Source organism: Stenella coeruleoalba (assembly GCF_951394435.1).
Source record: "Stenella coeruleoalba genome assembly, contig: scaffold_84, whole genome shotgun sequence".
Taxonomy (NCBI): domain Eukaryota; kingdom Metazoa; phylum Chordata; class Mammalia; order Artiodactyla; family Delphinidae; genus Stenella; species Stenella coeruleoalba.
The window spans coordinates 911,358-926,834 of NW_027646246.1; the positions used below are offsets into that span (position 1 = coordinate 911,358).

The 15,477-nt window shown below is 43.8% G+C and overlaps 1 long non-coding RNA gene across 18 annotated transcripts in view; it reads left to right on the plus strand.

Moving 5' to 3' along the window:
* Positions 1-15,477, plus strand: part of LOC307181240 — a 1,005,010-nt gene that overhangs the window by 813,265 nt on the left and 176,268 nt on the right. Inside the window, exon 5 of one of the 18 annotated variants that reach the window (XR_013826202.1) lies at positions 571-632. The exons of the other annotated variants lie outside the window; for them this stretch is intronic. This is a non-coding gene — a long non-coding RNA (uncharacterized lncRNA). Of the gene's footprint in view, positions 1-570; positions 633-15,477 lie in introns of those variants that run through there. 18 annotated transcript variants of the gene reach the window in all.

Below are 15,477 nucleotides of genomic sequence, written 5' to 3' on the forward strand. Positions count from 1 at the left end.
TCCGAGTACCAGGGTACGAAAACTGAGACATATTTGAACACGTCTCCCGATCACATGGTTGATCATACTCTGGGTTCCACATGCATGTTTTAGCTGAAGGAAGAATACCTAAAACCTGGGTAGTTGATACCCGTGGAATGGGTACCATGCAATATGATTTCAAAGGGTCTTCATTTGCTCACCGAACATCTCCAATCCTATCACTGCTGCGTTTATGCCCCTGTACACATGCTTGATTCTCTTTCGGAGACATAGCAATCCATAGGTTTTAAGATACTTACTAGTCAGGTACATTCTTAGGCGTTAAATATGCGGTGTTGAGTCCATTTCGTTGAGCTAGGAGTAGCTCTTGTCTATTCCATATTTGGCTTAAGGAACTTTATCTGTGCTCATTTCAATCTCTGGTTTTATGCAGCACCCCAACTCACCTTTACCCTTAAGCAAGCATAAGTTGGTTTTCAAATTTGAGACCCTGTTCTGTTCTGTAATTCAGTTCCTGTGTAGCCAAGTTTACATTCCGTGTATTACTGATATCTTATGATGTTTCTTTTTCTGTGTGACTTATTTCAGTTAGAATCATCATACCTGATTCCACTCATTGTGCTGCTAAGGGCCTGATGACACAGATTTCATTGCTGAGTGATATTGCTTTGTAAGTAAATACCACAACTTTTTTATCCATTTTTCACTTTCTGCGATGTTGAACTTGTACTGTAAACGAGGTTCTTGTAAACAGAGCCGTTCGAAACTTTGGGGTGGCTGTGTCTTTTTGATTTTAAATTCCCTGAGCTATAGGACCATAAGTAGAAGTGCCCTAGGTTCTGTTGCTTTGTTTTTTAGATGTTTCAGGAAACACCATACACTTCTCCTGAGTGTTTGTTGGCAATTTACATCCCGCCCATCAGCATAACAAGGCTCCCAGTTCTCCATGGCCTGTCCTGCCTTTCTGGATTTTACACTTTTTTCAGATGGCCCTTTTGACCGGGGGGAAGTGAGACTTCATTGTAGTGCAGATTTCCTTTGCAAGCTTGCTTGGTTGGCCAAAAAGTGCGTATGCGTTTTTTCCTGAATATATTCAGGAAAAGACGAATACGCCCTTTTTGGCCAAGTGCATCATTGTGGACGTTCTGCCTCTTTTCCTATGCTTTCAATGCAATTCCAGTCTACCTCCTGAAATCAGTTTCCTGCAATTCTGCCCCGCTTTCAAGTCCTCTTGGCAGCCTTATTTCAGTCTATTTTTGGACGATAGCTGTCATTTATAACTCTGCAGGCTTGTGAATTACAGTGCCCCTGAGCTCTTTCTTCAACTCGCTTTCTTGTGACCTGGCCGCAACACTGCAGGATGTCTTCAGGCCCTAATCTGGTTCTGGCACGTCACGCTGAGCCTTTGGTTAATTCCTCTTCCTGGTGGGAAATGAGAGTTAAATTTGCCCATCCAGACACCTCCAGCTAGTCTCTCATTGGTTCTCGCTATTCCTGTTCATCTTCCACAGAAATTGCAAACTGGGCCAAACAGGAGGTTAAAGGGACTGACTCTCCAAGTGGGGAGAGTGTTAGTAAAGCGTCTGGAATGTTGCACCCGAGTACCAGGGTACGAAAACTGAGACATATTTGAACACGTCTCCCGATCACATGGTTGATCATACTCTAGGTTCCACATGCATGTTTTAGCTGAAGGAAGAATACCTTAAACCTGGGTAGGAGAAACCCGTGGAATGGGTACCATGCAATATGACTTCAAAGGGTATTCATTTGCTCACCGAACCTCTCCAATCCTATCACTGCTGCGTTTATGCCCCTGTACACATGCTTGATTCTCTTTCGGAGACATAGCAATCCATAGGTTTTAAGATACTTACTAGTCAGGTACATTGTTAGGCATTTAATATGCGGTGTTGAGTCCATTTCGTTGAGCAAGGAGTAGCTCTTGTCTATTCCATATTTGGCTTAAGGAACTTTATCTGTGCTCATTTCAATCTCTGGTTTTATGCAGCACCGCAACTCACCTTTACCCTTAAGCAAGCATAAGTTGGTTTTCTAAATTTGAGACCCTGTTCTGTTCTGTAATTCAGTTCCTGTGTAGCCAAGTTTACATTCCGTGTATTACTGATATCTTATGATGTTTCTTTTTCTGTGTGACTTATTTCAGTTAGAATCATCATACCTGAATCCACTCATTGTGCTGCTAAGGGCCTGATGACACAGATTTCGTTGCTGAGTGATATTGCTTTGTAAGTAAATACCACAACTTCTTTATCCATTTTTCACTTTCTGCGATGTTGAACTTGTACTGTAAACGAGGTTCTTGTAAACAGAGCCGATCCAAACTTTGGGGTGGCTGTGTCTTTTTGATTTTAATTTCCCTAAGCTATAGGACCATAAGTGGAAGTGCCCTAGGTTCTGTTGCTTTGTTTTTTAGATGTTTCAGGAAACACCATACACTTCTCCCGAGTGGTTGTTGGCAATTTACATCCCGCCCATCAGCATAACAAAGCTCCCAGTTCTCCATGGCCTGTCCTGCCTTTCTGGATTTTACACTTTTTTCAGATGGCCCTTTTGACCGGGGGGAAGTGAGACTTCATTGTAGTGCAGATTTCCTTTGCAAGCTTGCTTGGTTGGCCAAAAAGGGCGTATGCGTTTTTTCCTGAATATATTCAGGAAAAAACGCATACGCCCTTTTTGGCCAAGTGCATCATTGTGGACGTTCTGCCTCTTTTCCTATGCTTTCAATGCAATTCCAGTCTACCTCCTGAAATCGGTTTCCTGCAATTCTGCCCCGCTTTCAAGTCCTCTTGGCAGCCTTACTTCAGTCTATTTTTGGACGATAGCTGTCATTTATAACTCTGCAGGTTTGTGAATTACAGTGCCCCTGAGCTCCTTTCTTCAACTCGCTTTCTTTTGAGCTGGCCGCAACACCGCAGGATGGCTTCAGGCCCTAATCTGGTTCCGGCACGGCACACTGAGCCTTTGGTTATTTCCTCTTCCTGGTGGGAAATGAGAGTTAAATTTGCCCGTCCAGACACCTCCAGCTAGCCTCTCATTGGTTCTCGCTATTCCTGTTCATCTTCCGCAGAAATTGCAAACTGGGCCAAACAGGAGGTTAAAGGCGCTGACTCTCCAAGTGGGGAGAGTGTTAGTAAAGCATCTGGAATGTTGCACCCGAGTACCAGGGTACGAAAACTGAGACATATTTGAACACGTCTCCCGTTCACATGGTTGATCATACTCTGGGTTCCACATGCATGTTTTAGCTGAAGGAAGAATACCTTAAACCTGGAGAGTTGAGACCCATGTAATGGGTACCATGCAATATGACTTCAAAGGGTCTTCATTTGCTCACCGAACCTCTCCAATCCTATCACTGCTGCGTTTATGCCCCTGTACACACGCTTGATTCTCTTTTGGAGACATAGCAATCCATAGGTTTTAAGATACTTACTAGTCAGGTACATTCTTAGGCGTTTAATAAGGGGTGTTGAGTCCATTTCGTTGAGCAAGGAGTAGCTCTTGTCTATTCCATATTTGGCTTAAGCAGCTTTATCTGTGCTCATTTCAATCTCTGGTTTTATGCAGCACCCCAACTCACCTTTCCCCTTAAGCAAGCATAAGTTGGTTTTCTAAATTTGAGACCCTGTTCTGTTTTGGAATGCAGTTCCTGTGTAGCCAAGTTTACATTCTGTGTATTAGTGATATCTTATGATGTTTCTTTTTCTGTGTGACTTATTTCAGTTAGAATCATCGTACCTGAATCCACTCATTATGCTGCTACGGGTCTGATGACATAGATTTCATTGCTGAGTGATACTGCATTGTACGTAAGTACCACAAGTTCTTTATCCGTTTTTCACTTTCTGTGATATTGAACTTGTACGGTAAATGATGTTCTTGTAAACGGAGGCGTCCCAAACTTTGGGGTGGCTGTGTCTTTTTGATTTTAATTTCCCTAAGCTATAGGACCATAAGTGGAAGTGCCCTAGGCTCTGTTGCTTTGTTTTTTAGATGTTTCAGGAAACACCATACACTTCTCCGGAGTGTCTGTTGGCAATTTACATCCCGCCCATCAGCATAACAAGGCTCCCAGTTCTCCATGGCCTGTCCTGCCTTTCTGGATTTTACACTTTTTTCAGATGGCCCTTTTGACCGGGGGGAAGTGAGACTTCATTGTAGTGCAGATTTCATTTGCAAGCTTGCTTGGTTGGCCAAAAAGGGCGTATGCGTTTTTTCCTGAATATATTCAGGAAAAAACGCATACGCCCTTTTTGGCCAAGTGCATCATTGTGGACGTTCTGCCTCTTTTCCTATGCTTTCAATGCAATTCCAGTCTACCTCCTGAAATCGGTTTCCTGCAATTCTGCCCCGCTTTCAAGTCCTCTTGGCAGCCTTACTTCAGTCTATTTTTGGACGATAGCTGTCATTTATAACTCTGCAGGTTTGTGAATTACAGTGCCCCTGAGCTCCTTTCTTCAACTCGCTTTCTTGTGACCTGGCCGCAACACCGCAGGATGGCTTCAGGCCCTAATCTGGTTCCTGTACGGCATGCTGAGCCTTTGGTTATTTCCTCTTCCTGGTGGGAAATGAGAGTTAAATTTGCCCGTCCAGACACCTCCAGCTAGTCTCTCATTGGTTCTCGCTATTCCTGTTCATCTTCCGCAGAAATTGCAAACTGAGCCAAACAGGAGGTTAAAGGGACTGACTCTCCAAGTCGGGAGAGTGTTAGTAAAGCGTCTGGAATGTTGCACCCGAGGACCAGGGTACGAAAACTGAGACATATTTGAACACGTCTCCCGATCACATGGTTGATCATACTCTAGGTTCCACATGCATGTTTTAGCTGAAGGAAGAATACCTAAAACCTGGGTAGTTGAAACCCGTGGAATGGGTACCATGCAATATGACTTCAAAGGGTCTTCATTTGCTCACGAACCTCTCCAATCCTATCACTGCTGCGTTTATGCCCCTGTACACATGCTTGATTCTCTTTCGGAGACATAGCAATCCATAGATTTTAAGATACTTACTAGTCAGGTACATTCTTAGGCGTTTAATATGCGGTGTTGAGTCCATTTCGCTGAGCAAGGAGTAGCTCTTGTCTATTCCATATTTGGCTTAAGGAACTTTATCTGTGCTCATTTCAATCTCTGGTTTTATGCAGCACCCCAACTCACCTTTCCCCTTAAGCAAGCATAAGTTAGTTTTCTAAATTTGAGACCCTGTTCTGTTCTGTAATTCAGTTCCTGTGTAGGCAAGTTTACATTCCGTGTATTACTGATATCTTATGATGTTTCTTTTTCTGTGTGACTTATTTCAGTTAGAATCATCATACCTGAATCCACTCATTTTGCTTATAAGGGCCTGATGACACAGATTTCATTGCTGAGTGATATTGCTTTGTAAGTAAATACCACAACTTCTTTATCCATTTTTCACTTTCTGCGATGTTGAACTTGTACTGTAAACGAGGTTCTTGTAAACAGAGCCGTTCCAAACTTTGGGGTGGCTGTGTCTTTTTGATTTTAATTTCCCTAAGCTATAGGACCATAAGTGGAAGTGCCCTAGGCTCTGTTGCTTTGTTTTTTAGATGTTTCAGGAAACACCATACACTTCTCCCAAGTGTCTGTTGGCAATTTACATCCCGCCCATCAGCATAACAAGGCTCCCAGTTCTCCAAGGCCTGTCCTGCCTTTCTGGATTTTACACTTTTTTCAGATGGCCCTTTTGACCGGGGGGAAGTGAGACTTCATTGTAGTGCAGATTTCCTTTGCAAGCTTGCTTGGTTGGCCAAAAAGGGCGTATGCGTTTTTTCCTGAATATATTCAGGAAAAAACGCATACGCCCTTTTTGGCCAAGTGCATCATTGTGGACGTTCTGCCTCTTTTCCTATGCTTTCAATGCAATTCCAGTCTACCTCCTGAAATCGGTTTCCTGCAATTCTGCCCCGCTTTCAAGTCCTCTTGGCAGCCTTACTTCAGTCTATTTTTGGACGATAGCTGTCATTTATAACTCTGCAGGTTTGTGAATTACAGTGCCCCTGAGCTCCTTTCTTCAACTCGCTTTCTTGTGACCTGGCCGCAACACCGCAGGATGGCTTCAGGCCCTAATCTGGTTCCGGCCCGGCATGCTGAGCCTTTGGTTAATTCCTCTTCCTGGTGGGAAATGAGAGTTAAATTTGCCCGTCCAGACACCTGCAGCTAGCCTCTCATTGGTTCTCGCTATTCCTGTTCAGCTTCCGCAGAAATTGCAAACTGGGCCAAACAGGAGGTTAAAGGGACTGACTCTCCAAGTGGGGAGAGTGTTAGTAAAGCGTCTGGAATGTTGCACCCGAGTACCAGGGTAGGAAAACTGAGACATATTTGAACACGTCTCCCGTTCACATGGTTGATCATACTCTGGGTTCCACATGGATGTTTTAGCTGAAGGAAGAATACCTTAAAGCTGGAGAGTTGAGACCCGTGGAATGGGTACCGTGCAATATGACTTCAAAGGGTCTTCATTTGCTCACCGAACCTCTCCAATCCTATCACTGCTGCGTTTATGCCCCTGTACACACGCTTGATTCTCTTTTGGAGACATAGCAATCCATAGGTTTTAAGATACTTACTAGTCAGGTACATTCTTAGGCGTTTAATATGGGGTTTTGAGTCCATTTCGTTGAGCAAGGAGTAGCTCTTGTCTATTCCATATTTGGCTTAAGGAACTTTATCTGTGCTCATTTCAATCTCTGGTTTTATGCAGCACCCCAACTCACCTTTCACCTTAAGCAAGCATAAGTTGGTTTTCTAAATATGAGACCCTGTTCTGTTTTGGAATGCAGTTCCTGTGTAGCCAAGTTTACATTCCGTGTATTAGTGATATCTTATGATGTTTCTTTTTCTGTGTGACTTATTTCAGTTAGAATCATCGTACCTGAATCCACTCATTATGCTGCTACGGGCCTGATGACATAGATTTCATTGCTGAGTGATACTGCATTGTACCTAAGTACCACAAGTTCTTTATCCATTTTTCACTTTCTGTGATATTGAAGTTGTACGGTAAACGAGGTTCTTGTAAACAGAGGCGTCCCAAACTTTGGGGTGGCTGTGTCTTTTTGATTTTAATTTCCCTAAGCTATAGGACCATAAGTGGAAGTGCCCTAGGTTCTGTTGCTTTGTTTTTTAGATGTTTCAGGAAACACCATACACTTCTCCCGAGTGGTTGTTGGCAATTTACATCCCGCCCATCAGCATAACAAGGCTCCCAGTTCTCCATGGCCTGTCCTGCCTTTCTGGATTTTACACTTTTTTCAGATGGCCCTTTTGACCGGGGGGAAGTGAGACTTCATTGTAGTGCAGATTTCCTTTGCAAGCTTGCTTGGTTGGCCAAAAAGGGCGTATGCGTTTTTTCCTGAATATATTCAGGAAAAAACGCATACGCCCTTTTTGGCCAAGTGCATCATTGTGGACGTTCTGCCTCTTTTCCTATGCTTTCAATGCAATTCCAGTCTACCTCCTGAAATTAGTTTCCTGCAATTCTGCCCCGCTTTCAAGTCCTCTTGGCAGCCTTACTTCAGTCTATTTTTGGACGATAGCTGTCATTTATAACTCTGCAGGTTTGTGAATTACAGTGCCCCTGAGCTCCTTTCTTCAACTCGCTTTCTTGTGACCTGGCCGCAACACCGCAGGATGGCTTCAGGCCCTAATCTGGTTCCGGTACGGCACGCTGAGCCTTTGGTTATTTCCTCTTCCTGGTGGGAAATGAGAGTTAAATTTGCCCGTCCAGACACCTCCAGCTAGCCTCTCATTGGTTCTCGCTATTCCTGTTCATCTTCCGCAGAAATTGCAAACTGGGCCAAACAGGAGGTTAAAGGCGCTGACTCTCCAAGTGCGGAGAGTGTTAGTAAAGCGTCTGGAATGTTGCACCCGAGTACCAGGGTACGAAAACTGAGAAATATTTGAACACCTCTCCCGATCACATGGTTGATCATACTCTAGGTTCCACATGCATGTTTTAGCTGAAGGAAGAATACCTTAAACCTGGGTAGGAGAAACCCGTGGAATGGGTACCATGCAATATGACTTCAAAGGGTCTTCATTTGCTCACCGAACCTCTCCAATCCTATCACTGCTCTGTTTATGCCCCTGTACACATGCTTGATTCTCTTTCGGAGACATAGCAATCCATAGGTTTTAAGATACTTACTACTCAGGTACATTCTTAGGCGTTTAATATGCGGTGTTGAGTCCATTTCGTTGAGCAAGGAGTAGCTCTTGTCTATTCCATATTTGGCTTAAGGAACTTTATCTGTGCTCATTTCAATCTCTGGTTTCATGCAGCACCCCAACTCACCTTTACCCTTAAGCAAGCATAAGTTGGTTTTCTAAATTTGAGACCCTGTTCTGTTCTGTAATTCAGTTCCTGTGTAGCCAAGTTTCCATTCCGTGTATTACTGATATCTTATGATGTTTCTTTTTCTGTGTGACTTATTTCAGTTAGAATCATCATACCTGAATCCACTCATTGTGCTGCTAAGGGCCTGATGACATAGATTTCATTGCTGAGTGATATTGCTTTGTAAGTGATTACCACAACTTCTTTATCCATTTTTCACTTTCTGCGATGTTGAACTTGTACTGTAAACGAGGTTCTTGTAAACAGAGCCGTTCCAAACTTTGGGGTGGCTGTGTCTTTTTGATTTTAATTTCCCTAAGCTATAGGACCATAAGTGGCAGTGCCCTAGGCTCTGATGCTTTGTTTTTTAGATGTTTCAGGAAACACCATACACTTCTCCCAAGTGTCTGTTGGCAATTTACATCCCGCCCATCAGCATAACAAGGCTCCCAGTTCTCCATGGCCTGTCCTGCCTTTCTGGATTTTACACTTTTTTCAGATGGCCCTTTTGACCGGGGGGAAGTGAGACTTCATTGTAGTGCAGATTTCCTTTGCAAGCTTGCTTGGTTGGCCAAAAAGGGCGTATGCGTTTTTTCCTGAATATATTCAGAAAAAAACGCATATGCACTTTTTGGCCAAGTGCATCATTGTGGACGTTCTGCCTCTTTTCCTATGCTTTCAATGCAATTCCAGTCTACCTCCTGAAATCGGTTTCCTGCAATTCTGCCCCGCTTTCAAGTCCTCTTGGCAGCCTTACTTCAGTCTATTTTTGGACGATAGCTGTCATTTATAACTCTGCAGGTTTGTGAATTACAGTACCCCTGAGCTCCTTTCTTCAACTCGCTTTCTTGTGACCTGGCCGCAACACCGCAGGATGGCTTCAGGCCCTAATCTGGTTCCGGCCCGGCATGCTGAGCCTTTGGTTAATTCCTCTTCCTGGTGGGAAATGAGAGTTAAATTTGCCCGTCCAGACACCTGCAGCTAGCCTCTCATTGGTTCTCGCTATTCCTGTTCATCTTCCGCAGAAATTACAAACTGGGCCAAACAGGAGGTTAAAGGGACTGACTCTCCAAGTCGGGAGAGTGTTAGTAAAGCGTCTGGAATGTTGCACCCGAGTACAAGGGGAGGAAAACTGAGACATATTTGAACACGTCTCCCGTTCACATGGTTGATCATACTCTGGGTTCCACATGCATGTTTTAGCTGAAGGAAGAATACCTTAAACCTGGAGAGTTGAGACCCGTGGAATGGGTACCGTGCAATATGACTTCAAAGGGTCTTCATTTGCTCACCGAACCTCTCCAATCCTATCACTGCTGCGTTTATGCCCCTGTACACACGCTTGATTTTCTTTTGGAGGCATAGCAATCCATAGGTTTTAAGATACTTACTAGTCAGGTACATTCTTAGGCGTTTAATATGGGGTTTTGAGTCCATTTCGTTGAGCAAGGAGTAGCTCTTGTCTATTCCATATTTGGCTTAAGGAACTTTATCTGTGCTCATTTCAATCTCTGGTTTTATGCAGCACCCCAACTCACCTTTCCCCTTAAGCAAGCATAAGTTGGTTTTCTAAATTTGAGACCCTGTTCTGTTTTGGAATGCAGTTCCTGTGTAGCCAAGTTTACATTCCGTGTATTAGTGATATCTTATGATGTTTCTTTTTCTGTGTGACTTATTTCAGTTAGAATCATCGTACCTGAATCCACTCATTATGCTGCTACGGGCCTGATGACATAGATTTCATTGCTGAGTGATACTGCATTGTACGTAAGTACCACAAGTTCTTTATGGATTTTTCACTTTCTGTGATATTGCACTTGTACGGTAAACGAGGTTCTTGTAAACGGAGGCGTCCCAAACTTTGGGGTGGCTGTGTCTTTTTGATTTTAATTTCCCTAAGCTATAGGACCATAAGTTGAAGTGCCCTAGGCTCTGTTGCTTTGTTTTTTCGATGTTTCAGGAAACACCATACACTTCTCCTGAGTGTCTGTTGGCAATTTACATCCCACCCATCAGCATAACAAGGCTCCCAGTTCTCCATGGCCTGTCCTGCCTTTCTGGATTTTACACTTTTTTCAGATGGCCCTTTTGACCGGGGGGAAGTGAGACTTCATTGTAGTGCAGATTTCCTTTGCAAGCTTGCTTGGTTGGCCAAAAAGGGCGTATGCGTTTACGCCCTTTTTGGCCAAGTGCATCATTGTGGACGTTCTGCCTCTTTTCCTATGCTTTCAATGCAATTCCAGTCTACCTCCTGAAATCGGTTTCCTGTAATTCTGCCCCGCTTTCAAGTCCTCTTGGCAGCCTTACTTCAGTCTATTTATGGACGATAGCTGTCATTTATAACTCTGCAGGTTTGTGAATTACAGTGCCCCTGAGCTCCTTTCTTCAACTCGCTTTATTTTGAGCTGGCCGCAACACCGCAGGATGTCTTCAGGCCCTAATCTGGTTCTGGCATGGCACGCTGAGCCTTTGGTTAATTCCTCTTCCTGGTGGGAAATGAGAGTTAAATTTGCCCATCCAGACACCTCCAGCTAGTCTCTCATTGGTTCTCGCTATTCCTGTTCATCTTCCACAGAAATTGCAAACTGGGCCAAACAGGAGGTTAAAGGGACTGACTCTCCAATTCGGGAGAGTGTTAGTAAAGCATCTGGAATGTTGCACCCGAGTACCAGGGTACGAAAACTGAGACATATTTGAACACGTCTCCCGATCACATGGTTGATCATACTCTGGGTTACACATGCATGTTTTAGCTGAAGGAAGAATACCTAAAACCTGGGTAGTTGAAACCCGTGGAATGGGTACCATGCAATATGACTTTAAAGGGTCTTCATTTGCTCACCGAACCTCTCCAATCCTATCACTGCTGCGTTTATGCCCCTGTACACATGCTTGATTCTCTTTCGGAGACATAGCAATCCATAGGTTTTAAGATACTTACTAGTCAGGTACATTCTTAGGCGTTTAATATGCGGTGTTGAGTCCATTTCGTTGAGCAAGGAGTAGCTCTTGTCTATTCCATATTTGGCTTAAGGAACTTTATCTGTGCTCATTTCAATCTCTGGTTTTATGCAGCACCCCAACTCACCTTTCCCCTTAAGCAAGCATAAGTTGGTTTTCTAAATTTGAGACCCTGTTCTGTTCTGTAATTCAGTTCCTGTGTAGCCAAGTTTACATTCCGTGTATTAGTGATATCTTATGATGTTTCTTTTTCTGTGTGACTTATTTCAGTTAGAATCATCGTACCTGAATCCACTCATGATGCTGCTATGGGCCTGATGACATAGATTTCATTGCTGAGTGATACTGCATTGTACGTAAGTACCACAAGTTCTTTATCCATTTTTCACTTTCTGTGATATTGAACTTGTACTGTAAACGAGGTACTTGTAAACAGAGGCGTCCCAAACTTTGGGGTGGCTGTGTCTTTTTGATTTTAATTTCCCTAAGCTATAGGACCATAAGTGGAAGTGCTCTAGGCACTGTTGCTTTGTTTTTTAGATGTTTCAGGAAACACCATACACTTCTCCTGAGTGTCTGTTGGCAATTTACATCCCGCCCATCAGCATAACAAGGCTCCCAGTTCTCCATGGCCTGTCCTGCCTTTCTGGATTTTACACTTTTTTCAGATGGCCCTTTTGACCGGGGGGAAGTGAGACTTCATTGTAGTGCAGATTTCCTTTGCAAGTTTGCTTGGTTGGCCAAAAATGGCGTATGCGTTTTTTCCTGAATATATTCAGGAAAAAACGCATACGCCCTTTTTGGCCAAGTGCATCATTGTGGACGTTCTGCCTCTTTTCCTATGCTTTCAATGCAATTCCAGTCTACCTCCTGAAATCGGTTTCCTGCAATTCTGCCCCGCTTTCAAGTCCTCTTGGCAGCCTTACTTCAGTCTATTTTTGGACGATAGCTGTCATTTATAACTCTGCAGGTTTGTGAATTACAGTGCCCCTGAGCTGCTTTCTTCAACTCGCTTTCTTGTGACCTGGCCGCAACACCGCAGGATGGCTTCAGGCCCTAATTTGGTTCCGGCACGGCACGCTGAGCCTTTGGTTATTTCCTCTTCCTGGTGGGAAATGAGAGTTAAATTTGCCCGTCCAGACACCTCCAGCTAGTCTCTCATTGGTTCTCGCTATTCCTGTTCATCTTCCGCAGAAATTGCAAACTGGGCCAAACAGGAGGTTAAAGGCGCTGACTCTCCAAGTGGGGAGAGTGTTAGTAAAGCGTCTGGAATGTTGCACCCGAGTACCAGGGGAGGAAAACTGAGACATATTTGAACACGTCTCCCGTTCACATGGTTGATCATACTTGGGTTCCACATGCATGTTTTAGCTGAAGGAAGAATACCTTAAACCTGGAGAGTTAAGACCCGTGTAATGGGTACCATGCAATATGACTTCAAAGGGTCTTCATTTGCTCACCGAACCTCTCCAATCCTATCACTGCTGCGTTTATGCCCCTGTACACACGCTTGATTCTCTTTTGGAGACATAGCAATCCATAGGTTTTAAGATACTTACTAGTCAGGTACATTCTTAGGCGTTTAATATGGGGTGTTGAGTCCATTTCGTTGAGCAAGGAGTAGCTCTTGTCTATTCCATATTTGGCTTAAGGAACTTTATCTGTGTTCATTTCAATCTCTGCTTTTATGCAGCACCCCAACTCACCTTTACCCTTAAGCAAGCATCAGTTGGTTTTCTAAATTTGAGACCCTGTTCAGTTTTGGAATGCAGTTCCTGTGTAGCCAAGTTTACATTCCGTGTATTAGTGATATCTTATGATGTTTCTTTTTCTGTGTGACTTATTTCACTTAGAATCATCGTACCTGAATCCACTCATTATGCTGCTACGGGCCTGATGACATAGATTTCATTGCTGAGTGATACTGCATTGTACGTAAGTACCACAAGTTCTTTATCCATTTTTCACTTTCTGTGATATTGCACTTGTACGGTAAACGAGGTTCTTGTAAACGGAGGCATCCCAAATTTTGGGGTGGCTGTGTCTTTTTGATTTTAATTTCCCTAAGCTATAGGACCATAAGTGGAAGTGCCCTAGGTTCTGTTGCTTTGTTTTTTAGATGTTTCAGGAAACACCATACACTTCTCCCGAGTGGTTGTTGGCAATTTACATCCCGCCCATCAGCATAACAAGGATCCCAGTTCTCCATGGCCTGTCCTGCCTTTCTGGATTTTACACTTTTTTCAGATGGCCCTTTTGACCGGGGGGAAGTGAGACTTCATTGTAGTGCAGATTTCCTTTGCAAGCTTGCTTGGTTGGCCAAAAAGGGCGTATGCGTTTTTTCCTGAATATATTCAGGAAAAAACGCATATGCCCTTTTTGGCCAAGTGCATCATTGTGGACGTTCTGCCTCTTTTCCTATGCTTTCAATGCAATTCCAGTCTACCTCCTGAAATCGGTTTCCTGCAATTCTGCCCTGCTTTCTAGTCCTCTTGGCAGCCTTACTTCAGTCTATTTTTGGACGATAGCTGTCATTTATAACTCTGCAGCTTTGTGAATTACAGTGCCCCTGAGCTCCTTTCTTCAACTCGCTTTCTTGTGAGCTGGCCGCAACACCGCAGGATGGCTTCAGGCCCTAATCTGGTTCCTGTACGGCACGCTGAGCCTTTGGTTAATTCCTCTTCCTAGTGGGAAATGAGAGTTAAATTTGCCCGTCCACACACCTCCAGCTAGTCTCTCATTGGTTCTCGCTATTCCTGTTCATCTTCCGCAGAAATTGCAAACTGGGCCAAACAGGAGGTTAAAGGCACTGACTCTCCAAGTCGGGAGAGTGTTAGTAAAGCGTCTGGAATGTTGCACCCGAGTACCAGGGGAGGAAAACTGAGACATATTTGAACACGTCTCCCGATCACATGGTTGATCATACTCTAGGTTCCACATGCATGTTTTAGCTGAAGGAAGAATACCTTAAACCTGGGTAGTTGAAACCCGTGGAATGGGTACCATGCAGTATGACTTCAAAGGGTCTGCATTTGCTCACCGAACCTCTCCAATCCTATCACTGCTGCGTTTATGCCCCTGTACACATGCTTGATTCTCTTTCGGAGACATAGCAATCCCTAGGTTTTAAGATACTTCTAGTCAGGTGCATTCTTAGGCGTTTAATATGCGGTGTTGAGTCCATTTCGTTGAGCAAGGAGTAGCTCTTGTCTATTCTATATTTGGCTTAAGGAACTTTATCTGTGCTCATTTCAATCTCTGGTTTCATGCAGCACCCCAACTCACCTTTACCCTTAAGCAAGCATAAGTTGGTTTTCTAAATTTGAGACCCTGTTCTGTTCTGTAATTCAGTTCCTGTGTAGCCAAGTTTACATTCCGTGTATTAGTGATATCTTATGATGTTTCTTTTTCTGTGTGACTTATTTCAGTTAGAATCATCGTACCTGAATCCACTCATGATGCTGCTATGGGCCTGATGACATAGATTTCATTGCTGAGTGATACTGCATTGTACGTAAGTACCACAAGTTCTTTATCCATTTTTCACTTTCTGTGATATTGAACTTGTACTGTAAACGAGGTTCTTGTAAACAGAGGCGTCCCAAACTTTGGGGTGGCTGTGTCTTTTTGATTTTAATTTCCCTAAGCTATAGGACCATAAGTGGAAGTGCCCTAGGCACTGTTGCTTTGTTTTTTAGATGTTTCAGGAAACACCATACACTTCTCCCGAGTGTCTGTTGGCAATTTACATCCCGCCCATCAGCATAACAAGGCTCCCAGTTCTCCATGGCCTGTCCTGCCTTTCTGGATTTTACACTTTTTTCAGATGGCCCTTTTGACCGGGGGGAAGTGAGACTTCATTGTAGTGCAGATTTCCTTTGCAAGTTTGCTTGGTTGGCCAAAAAGGGCGTATGCGTTTTTTCCTGAATATATTCAGGAAAAAACGCATACGCCCTTTTTGGCCAAGTGCATCATTGTGGACGTTCTGCCTCTTTTCCTATGCTTTCAATGCAATTCCAGTCTACCTCCTGAAATCGGTTTCCTGCAATTGTGCCCCGCTTTCAAGTCCTCTTGGCAGCCTTACTTCAGTCTATTTTTGGACGATAGCTGTCATTTATAACTCTGCAGGTTTGTGAATTACAGTGCCCC